Below are 16169 nucleotides of genomic sequence, written 5' to 3' on the forward strand. Positions count from 1 at the left end.
AGATAAACACATTTCCCTGGCTTTGAACAATGACCCAGGAAAAATCTGGATGACAACATGGTTTTAGGCCTGATTCATGAAGACTGAATCTTACCTCCATAATTCAGTTACTTTATTTGACGCATGACTTGGTGGTTATTGCATAATTTTAGCTGTAACAAGGAGCACACGTTTTTCATGCTTAGAAAATGACACTTGTAGCATGTACTTATTAAATTGTAGTCTGACTTTCCTGTGTTTCTCTTGTGTGTTCCCTAGTGTGCTGCTGCCTTCTCAGTACACGAAGAATTTAGGAGTCGGGTTTCTAGAAGACATTGTGACCTTTGTCCCGTCTCATTTTGATGAGATATTTGATCCAGGCCTGAGAGTAAGTTGAATATACAGATCATAAAGGACTGTCTGGCCCTTGACCATGTTCTTCATGTACCCTGTCTTAAATATATCAATAATACAATGCCAAGATAGGGAGTAGCTTTTCAATACTCCTGAGAGTAATGTCTAGGTAGACCGGATAAGATTTAAAGTTCACTGCTTGAGGGGAAGTGCCTTGAATAGGGAACAGATGACTTTAACGAAGGTACACACACGCAGCAGTTTGCATTATGGAACCATATTTATCGGTGGTACCTAGAGGCCTATTTAAGAGCCCTTAGCGCCACCGTAGCATCACTTTTCGTGATGCTCCAGTGGCGCAACGCCCTGCGCCATATTTACAAGGTTGAGTTCAGCCACTTTTTGTGTCTTAATGCCACATTGCAAATACAGCCCATTCACACACAGCACTTTGCGTGGAAGGGGTGCAGAATGGGTGTTGCTGTGGGCGTGCCACAGCAACACCCATTGCATTTTGATGCTGCCCCAGAGTTATGAGTTTTCGTTAACCTGAGGCAGTGCCAAAACCTAACGCCACCCCAAAGGTGGCGTTAGCATGGCTCAATGAGGAGAACTGCTTCAGTTTCTCCACGTTTTTTTCTCTTTCTATGTGTGCTGCATTCTGCAGCACACCTAGAAAGAGCAAATTGCCATTTAAGATTGTTTCCTGCACAAAAACAATCTCTTTCACAACACAGCCGTCCTTGCACTATGGAGCAATGGTTGCTGCGTTAGCGCACCGCAGCAAATTTAGTGCTGGTGCATGGGGAAACACAGGGGTGCACCGTATTCTAGTAAATACAGTGCATTCCTACATTTTTAAAATGATGGTGCATGAAGCTGCTGAATCTGGCGCAGCCACACACACCACCATTTTCTGTTAAATCTGGCCACTAATATGTATGATTGCTTCTTACTCACTAGGTTCAGGGTGGATCTGCTGCATTACTTGTTAGCATTCCCTCGGCGTGGATCTTGGGGCTACAATTTGGAGCTCTGCGTCTGCAACAACGTGTCTCCGCAGGACACCTTACACTTTACTATGTTTTGTAGTTTTTATGTGGTCCCAAGAAAGGCTTTTATTTTTCCTATACTTAAGTGGACACATTTTGCTTAACTTTGACCTGCCCTTATGTACCTGCACATTCTCCCTGGTGACATTATCATGAAGGCAGATAGCTTTTTAAAAGCTGCAGTAACAGTGAGAAATAGTTGTGATTTTTTAAATTTGTTGTGTTTTAGATATTGAGGCCCATATTTATACTTTTTGACGCAAAACTGCGTCAACGCAGTTTTGTGTCAAAACAATTAGCGCCGGCGAACGCCATTCTGAAGCACCATGCGGGCGCCGTATTTATTGAATGACGTTAGCCGGCGTTAGCCGCCGGCGCCGTCTGGTGTGCGTTAAAAAAAACAACTTACACCAGGCAGCATCGGCGTAGGGGGATATGGGGCTTGGGCGTCAAGAAATGGGGCAAGTCAGGTTGAGGCAATTTTTTCGCCTCAACCCGATTTGCGCCATTTTTTACGACTCCCAACCCCCATAGAAATGACTTCTGTCCCCTGGGCATGGTCATTGGGCATAGTGGCATGTAGGGGGGCACAAATCAGGCACCCCTATGCCACAAAACAATTTTAAAAAAAAACTTACCTGAACTTACCTTAATGTCCCTGGGATGGGTCCCTCCAGCCTTGGGTGTCCTCCTGGGGTGGGCAAGGGTGACAGGGGGGGTCCCTGGGGGCATGGGAGGGCACCTCTGGGCTCCTTCAGAGCCCACAGGTCCCTTAACGCCTGCCTTTTACAGGCACTAAAAAACGGCGCAAAAGCGGACGTACGTAATTTTTTTTTACCCGCCCACTCCCGGGCGTGATTTTTGCCCGGGAGTATAAATCCGACGCACATGCCTCGGAGTCGATTTTTTAGACGGGAACGCCTACCTTGCATATAATTAACGCAAAGTAGGTGTCCACGCTAAAAAATGATGCTAACTCCATGGACTTTGGCGCTAGACGCGTCTAACGCCAAAGTATAAATATGGAGTTAGTTTTGCGTCGAAATTGCGTAAAAAAAAACAACGCAATTCCGGCGCAAACGGAGTATAAATATGCCCCTAATTGTACTCCTATTTGATCTTCCACCAATACAATCAGTATTTGTAGGATCATTCTGCTGTTTTCAGTCTTTTTATATTGTGGTTCCAACTTCTAGACAGTTTTGACTTTTCTATGTAAAGGATTGTAACTTATGTCGTGCTATTTTGTAAATGTTTTTAACATCTGCTTTTATGGTTTGTTCAAAAACCGAAATAGAGCTTGCTTTGACTTGACTTGAATTTCCCGTATATCTTTAAATATAGAAAACAAATATTTCATCATCACAACTAAAATGCACTGAAGAAATAACAGAAGGACGATTGGACAGAAACTGAATGTGAGTGAAGGAAGTGTAATTCAAACTTTGGTTAGTGAAAATAATTGGAACGTACCAGTTAAAAAATGCACTCCTGCCGCCTTCTCGGCAAGACAAGGGAACAAAGGTTGATAATCTAGGTTTTTGCAAAGTATCAAGATGTGATAAATGCTACAGGCAATGCTCAAAACATTAGTTTATGCTGACAAGCTTCAACTAGCAGTTTTCCTTGAGTAACCTGGTATAGATTTGGGTATTTTGAAATATTGAACAAACTGTATTGCTCCCCTGCACTCTACTAAATCTACTAGTGCGTATTTACAGCTTTGCCGGTGAATCAGCTTTTCAGTCATTCATATCCAGCCTTAGAAATGCAACTAGAACCTTGATGATTCAGCAACAAAGGGGCAGATGTAGGAGCCCCTAGTGCCACCGGAGCATCACTTTTTGTGATGCTCTGATGGCGCTAACCACTTTTTGTAAATATGGCGCCCTCCAATGCAGTTTTCTGCATCAGAGGGGCGTGCAATGGGTGTTGCTGTTGACGTTCCACCGAAAAACCCATTGATTTTGACACTGCTCCAGATTTACGAGTAATCATAAACCTGTGGCAGCGCATGGCAAAACGAGGAGAAATGCTTTTATTCCTCCTCGTTTTCTGCTTTTCTGCAGCACACATAGAAAGAGCAAAATACCCAGGGTGATTGGTTATGTGCAGGAAGGTGTTCCTTCCTGCACATAAACAATCATTCCAAAATTACCCTTTGGTACTTCTATGTGTGCTGCACCATTATAGATTGTTTACGTGCAGGAAGGCACATCTTGCTGCACATAAGCAATATATCCCCTCAACCCAGACACCCTTGCACTATGGTGCAAGGATGCCTGTGTTGACGCAGGAGCTTAATTGAGCGCTGGTGTAGGGGGAAATGCAGGGGTGCACCGTATTCCTCTAAATACGGTGCAAAGCTGTGTTTCAAAAGTGGCGCAGTGCAATGGTGCTATTTTTGGCACAGCACCAGGCTGAGCCACCTTTGAATAAATCAGGGCCTAAGTGACTCAAATAAAATTGCAAGGGGCACCATTCCCATGAAGAAAAAGGGCAAACAGTTCAATTTCTGTGAGATCTGTCTCCCTTTTAACCTTGAGGCTATGCAGCAGGGGTGAAGCTTGCTTAGTAAGATTGGGGCATATGAGCTTCAGGTTAGATTTGCTAACAATCACGCTGGCACATAATGTTAAAATGCATTATAACACAAGCAGGGTGCATCGGAGGGGCTCAAGGTGCAGTGAAAAAGGAGAGGAATGCAGATTGGTAGGGGTAGGAAGTGAGATAAAAAAATTATTTGGTGAAGTAACCAACATTTTTCAAGCCTTTTCAAACAGAGAGGAGGGAGAGTGAGCGTGCGTTTTGTTTGTATTAGTAAACATTCGTGGTGAAATCTGACAGTCTTCCTAAACCGAAAGAGCCCAACTGTTATGTGTGAAAAAAGCATATGTCCCCTATAGGTAAATAGAGCACTTAGCTTTTTTGTGAAAAATTCTTGGGGAAATTTGACAGACACTACACCATACCATCTGAGAGCACCTGTACCCAACTATTTATTACAAAATACATTTATTAGTGGGGGGAGTAACACAACAAACACCAACCCTGAAGCTACATCCCTGGCTATGCATTCCTGGTATTGTGAGAATGATACTACTGGGTATGAAGTTGACTCATTACTATTCTATTTTATCTCTTTAGTGGCTCCCAAACCATTCCAAAGTCTGTAATTTCTTTCCTCTCGGACTCTGTCATGGCTCTGTTTCTCTGACTATCTAATCCAGTGGCAAGGTTGCTTGCTCGTTTTAGCTATTGTTTCAGCCTTATGGTAGAGCTATGACTTTGTTAAACTTCCATCTTAAGTTGCTACTAACCATAAACATTTTAGCATTTGGCTTGCCCTCCCAACATTTAAGAGAAACTAATAAAACTAATAATGCTTTGTTGGTTGTACTTGTATTCATACTATAGGATTGAAAGATTTCAGTTAAGTTCCATTCTTTGGCAGTCTAAGCCTGTTCTTAGTGTAAGAACTATTGGTTAAAATTAGTATAGTCTTAGTGCCTTGGCTGTTTGGTGGCCATACTTTTGAAGACTGCTTGGGTGGAAGATTTATGTAGAGGAGTATAGAGGGAATCCAAGATTTCTGGAGCCTAGTATGAGAAAACTGTGTCATGTTTAGTTATTTGTGAACCCTCAGATTTTTACTAGCAGAGTTTCAGAACTCTGAAGGGAACACAGTTCTATAGACATTTTCAGGTGCTGCAACAGATCATGTGGAGAGCCAGTGGTATTATTTCATAAATCTAGCAACTTGTTTTTCGATGCACTTAGCATCTACTGGTAACTATTGGAATGAGAATGAATACGTTTTATCGGCTTGAAGATTTAACTCCAAGAAACAAATCAAATTCCTGCAAGTTGCTCAACTTTATGATAGGGCAAATGAGTTTTTGCAATGGCATTTAGCAAGGTGTTACTGTAAACTAACCTTGTTAGTATGGTGTGGCCAAGCAAGATGGCTGGAGGGACATGTTCCTAAGAGGCTCCTCTTCTCCCTGGCCTAATCGTGCAGCATGGTGAACTGCCAGCCGCCCGGGGGAGTCTTGGAGAAGTGGGATGAGGCTCTGACCCCGGCTTCATTCTCCCGATCGAGGGCTTGGGGGCCGGTGAACGTGGGGCTGGCCTGGGCCGCGTGACACTCAGCCCCAGATGGGCCTGGAGTGGACCCGGGCGTGGCCTTGCCCAGTCGGCCTGCGTCCTCGCAGGCTGCATAAGGAGGGGGTGTACCCTGAGTCACGGGGTGCCCGCGTGGCCTAGTGGATGCCAGGATTGGCCCGGGGGCCCCCTGCCTGGAGGAATAGGAGACACAGTACCAAGGTGTCCCTTATGGGGGCCTGGAGGATGGTGGTGGGGCCCCAGCGAGGGCTCGCCTGCCCTTTATATTGATGCCTCGGAGGTCGCGAGGGGAGCTTTGACTGGAGCTGTGGACCAGTGCAGATATCTTGCTGCGGGCCGAGAGGGGTCTGAGAGAGCTGCTTGGCTGGCCTGGGATTTGTGGCTTCTGGACTTTAAACCAGGGAAGTGGCAGAGGAGGTGCAGCGGCTCGAGGTTTTGGCCCCTTGGGCTCCGTGAAGGTATTATTAGTGGTGGCACACAAATTCTGGAGGTAGGAAGGAAGCTGGAAGCCACTGGCTGATCCACTTCAGACCTCGAAGAGTGCAGTGGCATTGGAAATGTTTACCTGACATTCTAGGACTGTGCGGAGAACTGCCCTGGTGAGCAGACAGATTCTTTGCTGGTGCAGAGTCTCATTCTACTGTGGGAGTTGAGGAGAGCAATGTTACGTCTTAGATCCTTGGAACTGGTGGAGAGCGCTGGCTTCCTTGCCTACTGGATGCATCCTTGTGGGGCACTGATCCCAGGCCTATTTAGACTGTGTGGAGTAATGTTGTGAGGCACCTGGGTGAGGTATGGGTGGGTGATTCCCGCCTTGCCTTCTTCATTTGGTGTGTGCCGAGATGGGGCAGCACAGGGAGACGGCTCCTTCGCAGGGAAACACCATGGAGCAACACTCCATGATGATGATAATGAAAACCAGATCACATGCATAACCATGGAGGAACCATCTTGTGCTGAACTTCTCATGGCAATTCAGGGCTCAAGGGTTGCACTTGAGGGAAAAATAGAGACTGTGGCAATGAGGTGAATCTTCTCCGGGCAGATCTCCGGAAGGAATCAGATAAGGTCAAGGTGGTAGAGGGATCCATTGTGGAGTTGCAGTCAGAGGTCGACACTCTGTGCAAACAGATGGCACAGGTCACATTCAGAATCTTGGAGGCGAAGTTGGAGGACCCTGGGGGTAGGTTGGGATGGAAGAATATCTGCCATCTTGGATTCCCAGAGAGGTTGGAGGGACCTAGTGTGGAAGTCTTTGTGGAGCGCTGGATAACGGATGTGCTGCAACCTACAGGGCTATCAGGCATGTTCGTGGTGGAGAGTGCCCACGGGGCGATGGTGTGCCTCCTCGGCCAGAAGCCTCTCTGCGGGCTATCATTGTTCGCATCCCGAACGATAGGGATCAAGACTGTATCCTGCGGGTGACCCGGGAAACTGACAAAGCCTGGTGTGACAACTACAGAATCAGTATTTATCCTGACTATACAAACAAGGTGCAAACGTCGAGAAAGGGTTTCATGGAGGTGAATGCCAAGCAAAGTGCAATAAATGTACGTTGTATGTTACTGTATATGGCAAGCTTGAAGGTCATCTCAGGGGGAAGATCTAATTTCTTCGACTGCCTGGGGGAGGTCTGGAGATGACTGGAAATGTGCGTCAAAGCCTCTCCAAGTGGGTTGAGCCTGGCCCAATCTGCTGCCAGATCAGTGGGTAGCTCCGGTGGCCCTTACTGGAGAGCAGGTAATGAGGACCAGATGGGCAACTCTCCAAGGGAAGGGGGAAGTTATAGTAATAGAAATAGATTTGAAAATCAACAGGACGGCACAAAGGCACCAGTTTCCCCCGGCCAGTCCGCTCCACTTGCTGGTCCTACCCAGGCTCCTCACCCGGGACCGGAGTTGGTGTCAGCTGACAGTTAATTTTATCCTTGTTAAAGTGACCTGCTTCTGCTCTTTTTTTCCATGTTGTTAGGCTTGGGAGAATCTTGTCTACAGAGTAAGAAATAAGAGGTCTGTAATTGAGCTGATACTGCTATGGTAGCATTTGCACCATTATCCTATAGAGGGAGGACGTATGGCCTGGTCTGGAATGCTATTTTGAGGATATAGGCATGGTATATTTGTAAACATGAGGTGGGGGTCTTCTCCACCGCAGTGATAGGCTTCAGTGGTCGGGGGAGGGGGATCTTAGGCTGCGTGTCCTTGCAGCACATACCCATATGGAACTGCAGTATGTTTTGATTTATTTTGTTCTACTGTTCATCTGGGGTGGGAATGGGGTTAGGGATTGTTTAGTATATGCATGTTGGCGTATGTTCAATGGTTATACCAGCAGTGCATACTCGTATGAGAGACATGGGGGGTAGCTTTGCTGCATTACTTCATCATGGAGGGAGGGGAGCAGCGGCTGGCTGATGGGGAATTCACAGTGTTATCATGGTGCGATAGGTAAATATACTGACCTGGAATGTCATGGGCCTGAAAGACTACACGATACAGAGTGCATTCCTTTCTGTGGAGGCATAAGATTCAAATTGCCTGTTTATAGGAAACACATATGATGGAGGAGAACGCTCCGAAGCTTGCTAAGAAATGGCGGAGGCAGTAGTTCTATGCATCATTTTCCACGTATACCAGGCGAGTGGAGATATGGGTATCCCCAGGGATTTCATTTAAACACATCTATAGTGAGCTTGATGTTGAGGGGTGGTATATACTCATCCAGGGTACACTTGATGGCCCACCCCTTACCATACTCAATTGTTATGCACCTAATACTGATGATTACACCTTTTATTACAATGTAGCTAGGCTGCTGGAGGCTGGAGTGGGTTCCCCCATTGTGTGGGCTGGAGACTACAATTGTATATTGGATGGTGAGAAAGATCGCCATCCCGCCAAACAGGGCACTAAGCCTTTGATGACGAGATCCCTTACTGCGACTAGGCATAACCTACAGTTATGGGATAGATGGAGGGGGGTTGCACCCGGAAAGTAGGGAACACCCATGTCATTCAAAAATGCACAAAGTGTATATCCACTTGGACCGATTTCTACTGGGAGGCCTGGATATTGCCCAGGTGTTAGGCATATCGCACTTGGGAAGGTTTTTATCTGATAATGCTCCTGTATTGATGGGGCTGAGATAGGGATCAGATGGCTGGGGGACTCGTAGCTGGTGCATGCCTCCTGACTTCCTGACAGACGCTGGGTGTTGTGAGTCTATGGCACCAGTGGTAACAAATTCCATTCATATCGAATGGGGCACTGCGGCAACCAGGGGGACTGAGTGGGAGGCAATGAAGGCCGTCCTGAGAGGAGTATGTGTAGATACTACCTGTGGGGTGTGTAGACAAATAGAGCAAGATCTCAAGAAATGGGAGGGGCAGCTAGCGGAAATACAGCATTGTGACGACCTCACGAGGGAAGCACAAAGAGAGCAGCTTCGATTGCTCAGGGAAGTAAGCAAGAGTAGGTGAACGCTGGATAAGGTAACACTTAGGTCTTGTAGAAAGAGGCTACATAGGAAGGGGGATGAGTCAGGCAGGCTTCCGGCATTGATCCTAATTTGTGAGGTGGAATCATCCCCTGTCTTGCATATCCGGAACGCTAAGGGCGTACAGATCAGCAACTGTAAAGATATATTAAGTGTGTTGGTGGAGCATTTACAAATGGTGTTGAGGGCTGGTCCTCAGGTGACAGATTAATTCCTGTGGGGGATTTTGCGGGACACACAGCTGCCACAGTTAGATATTGAGTGTAGGAGAGAATTGCAGAATGTGATTACTGTGTAGAAGCTGGATGTGGCAATGGCAGCGTTGTCTAAATCTAAGACCCCGGGGGGGATGTGCTACCTGTTGAGTTTTACCAGACATACTCCTCCCTATTGGGAGATAAATTATTGGCAGTATTTGAGGAAGCCCACGAACAGGGAATTTTGCTAGAGTAGCTGCGGCATGGTATTGTTTGTCATATGCTTAAGCTTGGGGGTGATTCAAGGGACCCCTCCTCCTACCGACTATTCACAATGTTGAATAGTGATGTAAAGATCCTTTGTAAGATACTAGCTAGTAGATTGTGAGGAGTGGTTCGGGGGTTGGTTCATGAAGACCAATGTGGAATTATACCTGACAGGAGTATGACCTTTAACTTACGACATTTGGCACATGCGCTGCATGAAACTATGGATGTGGCGGAAGAACTGGCATTGTTATCGTTAGAACTTGAAAAGGCCTTCATTACTGTGGAATGGAGCTACATTATGGCGGTACTGCAGGGAATGTGGTTTCGTCCCAAATTCTGTGCTTGGGTTCACTTGCTTTAAAGTGAACCTATTGTATGAGTACGGGTGGGAGGGGAGGTCTCGGAATCGTGGATGGTTGGCAGGGGAACCAGACAGCGGTGTCCTCTTTCACCCCTCCTCCTTGCCCTTGCTGTGGAGCCATTGGCAGTGTTACTGAGCAGGGAGCTGGCATCTTGGGGAATTTGGTGGGGCTTGCCAGATGTTTCGGGGGGCTCATGAGATATGCACTGCATTATGTTTGTCTGGTTCTGTACATACCAACTCAATAAAAAGAGTTCATTAAAAAAAACTTTTTAGCACTCTGAAGTGAGCAACTGTGTGAAGCTATTTACATTATTCTCCCTTTTGGGAAGCTTAATTAGAACTGTGGGGGGTTTTGCGGGACACACAGCTGCCACAATTGGATATTGAGTGTAGGAGAGAATTGCATAGTGAGATTACTGTGTAGGAGCTGGGTGTGGCAGTGGCAGCGTTGTCTAAATCTAAGACCCCTGGGGAGGGAGGAATGGCTACCTGTTGAGCTTTACCAGATGTAATCCTCCCTATTGGGAGATAAATTATTGGCAGTATTTGAGGAAGCCCGCGAGCTGGGAATTTTACCAAAGTAGCTGCGGCAAGGTATTGTTTTTCATATGCTTAAGCCTAAGGTAATTTGAGGGACCCCTCCTCCTACCAACTCTTCACAGTGTTGAATAGTGATTTAAATATCCTTTGTTAGATACTAGCTCGTAGATTGCGAGGAGTGGTTCAGGGGTTGGTTCACGAAGACCAATGTGGATTTATACCTGACAGGAGTATGACCTTTAACTTATGACATTTGGTGCATGTGCTGCATGAAACTATGGATGTGGCGGAAGAACTGGCATTGTTATCGCTCGACCTTGAAAAGGAGCTTCAATACTGTGGAATGGAGCTACCTTGTGGCAGTACTGCAGGGAATGTGGTTTTTACCCCAAATTCTGTGCTTGGGCTCGCTTGCTTTAAACTGAACCTATCATATAAATACGGGTGGGAGGGGAGCTCACGGAATCGTAGATGGTTGGCAGGGGAACCAGACAGGGGTGTCGTCTTTCACGCCTTCGCCTTGCCCTTGCTGAGGAGCTATTGGCAGTGTTACTGCGCAGGGAGCTGGCCCCTTGGAGAATTTGGTTGGGACTTGCCAGATGTTTGGGGGGGTCTCATGAGATATGCATTACATTATGTTTGTCAGGTTCTATACATACAAACTCAATAAAAAGAGTTCATTAAAAAAACAACTTTTAGCACTACGAAGTGAGCAACTGTGTGAAGCTATTTAAATTGTCCCCCCTTTTGGGAACCTTAATTAGAACTGATCACTATTCAAATGTGGGTCATGATTAGAAATCTACTCATTGATGAAGCCAAGATATTTGGGAATAACTTCAGATCTATACTAAACGATAGTAAACAAGATGATTAGCAAATCAAGGTAAGGGGGATCAAACTCATTTTTATTTCTAGATTCCCGCTTAGGGAATGGAAACTCACCCATGACTGAATTTTTTCTAATGTCAGGGACTATCATGTATGTCATCAGGGGATGAGTTCTGCAGGCACAAGTGAGTGTCATCTCTATATAGGTGGCATCATACGCCTCGATACTGGAGTGAGCTTCCACAGAGTTTGAGGTACAAACGGAGGAGAGCTGGGGACAGAATAATGCTGGAGCCTCAAGAAACACCCTAAATTAAAAAGACTGGTTCTCTGAATGGGACTGTAATGCTTATCAGAGATCAACGTGAAAGAGAGGAAGAGAACCAATGAAGGGTAGTTTTATCTACACTCATGCATTCATTTGGTATTTCTAGCAGAAATACGTAGTTAATTGTATCGAAGGCCAATAATACATTCAAGAAAATCATTGAGCAGGATTCACTTGGGTAGAGTATTCACAAAGCTTGAGATATTCATTTAAGCATAACAAAGTCAGACTATCACCTAATTGAGGTTCATCCAATCAGTTTTCTACTCAAAAAGTAAATTGAGTGTTGGAGCCACACGCATTCCTTGGACTTTTGTTTTAAAAGGGAGAACTGAAACATAGTGAAAATTGATTGATTCACTTGGTCCTTAGAGATGATAGTGAATAGAGATTTCACTTGCACTGTTTTGGGAAAATCTGTGAACTCTCTGCTAGTAGGAGAATGAATTGTTACAGAAGAGAAACAGGTTGTTAGAGATCAGCTGTTTATTGTATTAATGATTGCTTCTCAAGAAGAGGAGAGATGACTGGTAAATGCAATTTCCAGTGAGGTTTGTTATTTTTGACATTTTCATCCAAAGATTAATCAAATGCTTCACATTTCCTTAGGTATTTCCAGTCTTGATTGACGGGGGAGTTTTGGTCACCTGGTTTTTATCAGAGCCTGTTTTGGTCTATTTTTGGCTGAGCTAATTATGGTCATAATGAAAAATGCTATTACAACAAAAATCTGTCAATGTTTTTGGTGTCTGAGACCCATGTCTGTCATCTTTTAGAGGATTGGCACCCCATGGTGAGAGAAGATCACATTGAAAAGACATGTTGGTACCTCTGAATTAGAAGGCAGTATATCCATAGACACAAAAAAGAGTAGAAAGGAACATTGGGAAGAGGAGTGTTCCCGCTGCGACTCAGGGGACGACAACGATATGGGATCGGAAACCCCGACCCCCTGGTGGAGGCCATTGATGTTCTAGAAGGAGGGGATGAGTTAGTACCTTTCGACGACATGGTGAAAGGACCAGCAGCGGTGTCATACTATGAAGCATGGTAGTACATCCTGGGCCAGACAATTTAGAGGATTTGACCCACCTCGTCCAAGAAGACTCCAAAGCTTTGATAAGCTCTTTCAACAAAGTTAGCAGGGCTGTTGCACTCCAGTTTACTGTAAGTTTTGTTGATGCTCTTTTAAAACTTTGGGGTAGTGCACAAATAGATAATGAGTGGGCTACTGGCCTCTCAGACTCTCTTTAAGCATAGTTTGGTGCAGTTGGCATGTTTAAGTGCTGGGCTAAATATTGGGGTGGTGGTGGGGGGAGAAGCTGGTTATCTGGATAGCTATATTGAGTTCAAATGTTTCTTATTTTATTTTAACAGAAGCAAAGCAGTCACACAGTCAGGTTCCCATCCACTCTGATACTCTGACACTAACACAATACAGACCTGCATCACACAGGCCAGACAGGTAGATGACCCGGCAATAAAGATATTGACATGGAACATTAACAACCTCTGTAAGAAATTAAACGGTGCCTAGTGGTGCAAAATATGTAGAGGTTACTGCCATATGTGGTCCTTCTCTAAGAGACCTACCTCCAAGGTACGTACTGTAAATTCTTGGGTGGATGGGTATGTACTAGCCGAAGCAAGTTTCACCAGGGGGACCAGGCAGTAGCCATACTGATCAGGAAAAAGCTCCCTTTTAAAGCGTCAAGGACATGAGTTGACCATTAGGGAAGGTGCGTGAGGGTACAGGACCACAGGGACCATACTGAGATGACCTTGTTGAATATATATGCACCCCCTAGACTCCAGGCACCCACATTGCCAAAATTACAGACACTTTCTTGGACTCTACATTCATGTAACACATAGTATGTGGGGACTTTAACAACGTGATGGACATGGCAGCAGACCTCTCTGGTGTATACATGCAGGCTCCCCAGATGAGGACGCAAGCTCAAGTTGCTGATAGGGTGGGATTAGTTGATATCTGGCATCATAAGCATTTAAACACATGGAAATACTTATATTTCTCAAGGGCACATAGGGTGTACTTGAAGCTGGACTACATCTTTGCACCCAATGTTGAGGTGGGGAAGTAGGACAGACGAAATATCTGTCAAGGGTACTCTCAGACCACTCCCCCCTATTGGTTCAAGTGGGACATCTTAAAACTAGGCAGATACAGGTATGGAAATTAAATGCCTGGGACCTGACTGAAAGTGAGGTCGCACTGGGCCTCCAGACCGATATTGAATTCTACCTTGTTGAAAATGAAGATTCAGTGGATTTCAAAAGCATAACAAAACAGTTCTTAGGGATCTGGCCCTCAATATGATAGCACAGAAAAAGAGGCAGGAGACTAGGGACTTGGAAGATCTGGAAAACCGGATACTGCAACTAGAAGGATTACCTGGGATAGAGACTAAACTCCTGACCCTCAGACAAATTGCTTCCTTACAGGCTGAATACAGGGAGCTGGCACAGAAGGAGGCCAAAAAACAAATGATGGCCTCTCTTCACTTTATGTGACAGGGGAGAAAGTCAACCTGTTGCTGGTGTGGTTGAGCAAAGGGGAGCAAGAATCCAAATGGGTACATAGTATAACTGGTCCAAACGGAGAAACGTATCACACAGATGACTTCATAGTCAGTGAATTTGCCTGCTACTTGGAGGCAGCTCTCAGCAGCAGACACCATAAGATAGTACTTAGCGGAAATCCCTACCCTTGTACAGGAGGTGGAGGCCAGGGACCTCCTAGAGAGGGACTTAACGTCATCTAAAATACAAGCTGCCATTATGAAACATCAAGGAAGGCACTGGGACCTAATGGCATCCCAACCAAATGTTATAAACGATACGCAAAACTCCTAGGGCCTCATTTGCTGCATATGTTCCAGGAAGTGGGAGAAGCAGGATAACTCCCCAAGGATCTTCGAAGGGCCACTATTGTTGTCCTTCTAAAGGAAGATATACCTAGGAATAAGTATGAGTCTTACCGCACAATTTCTTTGCTTAACATAGAAACCAAACTTTTGTCCACTGTCCTTTCCAACACATTGCTACAGGTCATTGTTTCTTCAATTCACCAGGACCAGTCAGACTTTATGCCTGGTAGATGCAAACAACTCAATCTACAACGCTCCCATAACTGGCTCAACATAGTTCTCTCTACCAAGTCTGCAAGTCTTCCTATCCCTAGACGCCAAGACGATGTTTGATAAAGTCCATTGGCCATTCTTAGAACAAACACTATTGAAATGTGGTTTTGGCCCTAAGTTGTGGCACTGGGTAGAGGTTTTGTACCGGAACCCAGTGGCAGCAGTGAAAGTTAACGGGAACCTGTCTACTGAATTTACGATTGGTAGGGGAACCACACAGGGCTGTCCCTTGTCCCCTGATGGTAGAATCCTTGGCATGCCTGATATGATGTCACTCGGGGGTTTGGGGATTTCGGGTGGCAGTGGAAGACTAAGAAATTGAGAAAATATCTCTGCACACTGATGACACTCGCCTCCATATAACTGAATTGGAAAATACTGTCCCAACACACTTCCGACTTCTTGAGGCGTATTTGTGCCCATTCTTGCTAAAGGATTAAATGGAATAGGTCAGTGTTATACACCCCCAAAGGAGTCAGGAACATCTACATTTGTCCTCTGGACTCCGGAAATTGGTGGGAGGTTTTAAAAGCCTAGGGATATTCATGACGTTGCAAAAAGAAATATGTTTCAGTTGAAATGTGGGGAGGGTGGTACTCAATTTCCAGGCAGACGCAACTAGATGGAGAGGCTTGCCTCTCTCTTTGATGGGGCATGCTGCAATATTCCAAATGATTACAATGCCTAAACTGCTGTATCTACTTCAAAATACATACTACCTGGTTCCGCCAAAGCTATTCACAGATAAACAGAGAACTGACAACTCTGCTATGGGACAGGAGAAAACACTACATAAGAACCAGTACAATAGGGGCCTGGCATTTCCAGACATATAAGGCTATTATTGAGAAACACATCTGATCATTATTAACAATTGGATCGACGCCCCACAAGATCACCCAGCATTTTGACTAGAAAGAGTCCTAATGGAGCTCATGACAAACACAGTACATATATGGACGGAGGGGCATCCAGGGACTCCTGCCGGCATCACAGGTGACCTTGGGAGCCAGGGCAACGAAGACACTGGGATGGGCCTACAAAATAACCCTGCAAACACTCCTCCGGAAAGTAACATGGTTGCGAGGAATAGCAGAGATATCGGGCTTTGGGGCTTGGGATAACATAGGTATCTCAAATGCAGGAGACATTGTCAAAGATGGGGACATAATGTCCTTCTCTGTGATGCAGGAGGAATACTAGATACATTCATCTCAGTTTCTGCAATATGCTCAACTTCGACATGCATGGAGGGCGGAGGGAATGGGGATGTCGGCCACACCGGAATATGCACCTCTAGAGGGTTATGTACCGGTGGATGAATTGGATGGGGTTGCCTTTTCTGCTATATATAAAACCATAATTAATATCATAACAAACACAGTAGACCAACTGGAAAAGAAGTGACAGAGAGACATGGGTGATATAGAAGACATAAATTGGGAGGCAGAGCTTATACACCCCATTGAA

The 16169-nt window shown here is 45.4% G+C and overlaps 1 long non-coding RNA gene across 3 annotated transcripts in view; it reads left to right on the plus strand.

Moving 5' to 3' along the window:
• LOC138304002 (uncharacterized) overlaps positions 1-16169 on the plus strand; it is a 238677-nt gene that overhangs the window by 38107 nt on the left and 184401 nt on the right. For all 3 annotated transcript variants that reach the window (XR_011205482.1, XR_011205480.1, XR_011205481.1), the window contains one exon: positions 259-367. This is a non-coding gene — a long non-coding RNA (uncharacterized lncRNA). The remainder of the gene's footprint in view (positions 1-258; positions 368-16169) is intronic.

The sequence above is a fragment of the Pleurodeles waltl genome, chromosome 7 (genome assembly GCF_031143425.1).
Source record: "Pleurodeles waltl isolate 20211129_DDA chromosome 7, aPleWal1.hap1.20221129, whole genome shotgun sequence".
Lineage (NCBI taxonomy): Eukaryota > Metazoa > Chordata > Amphibia > Caudata > Salamandridae > Pleurodeles > Pleurodeles waltl.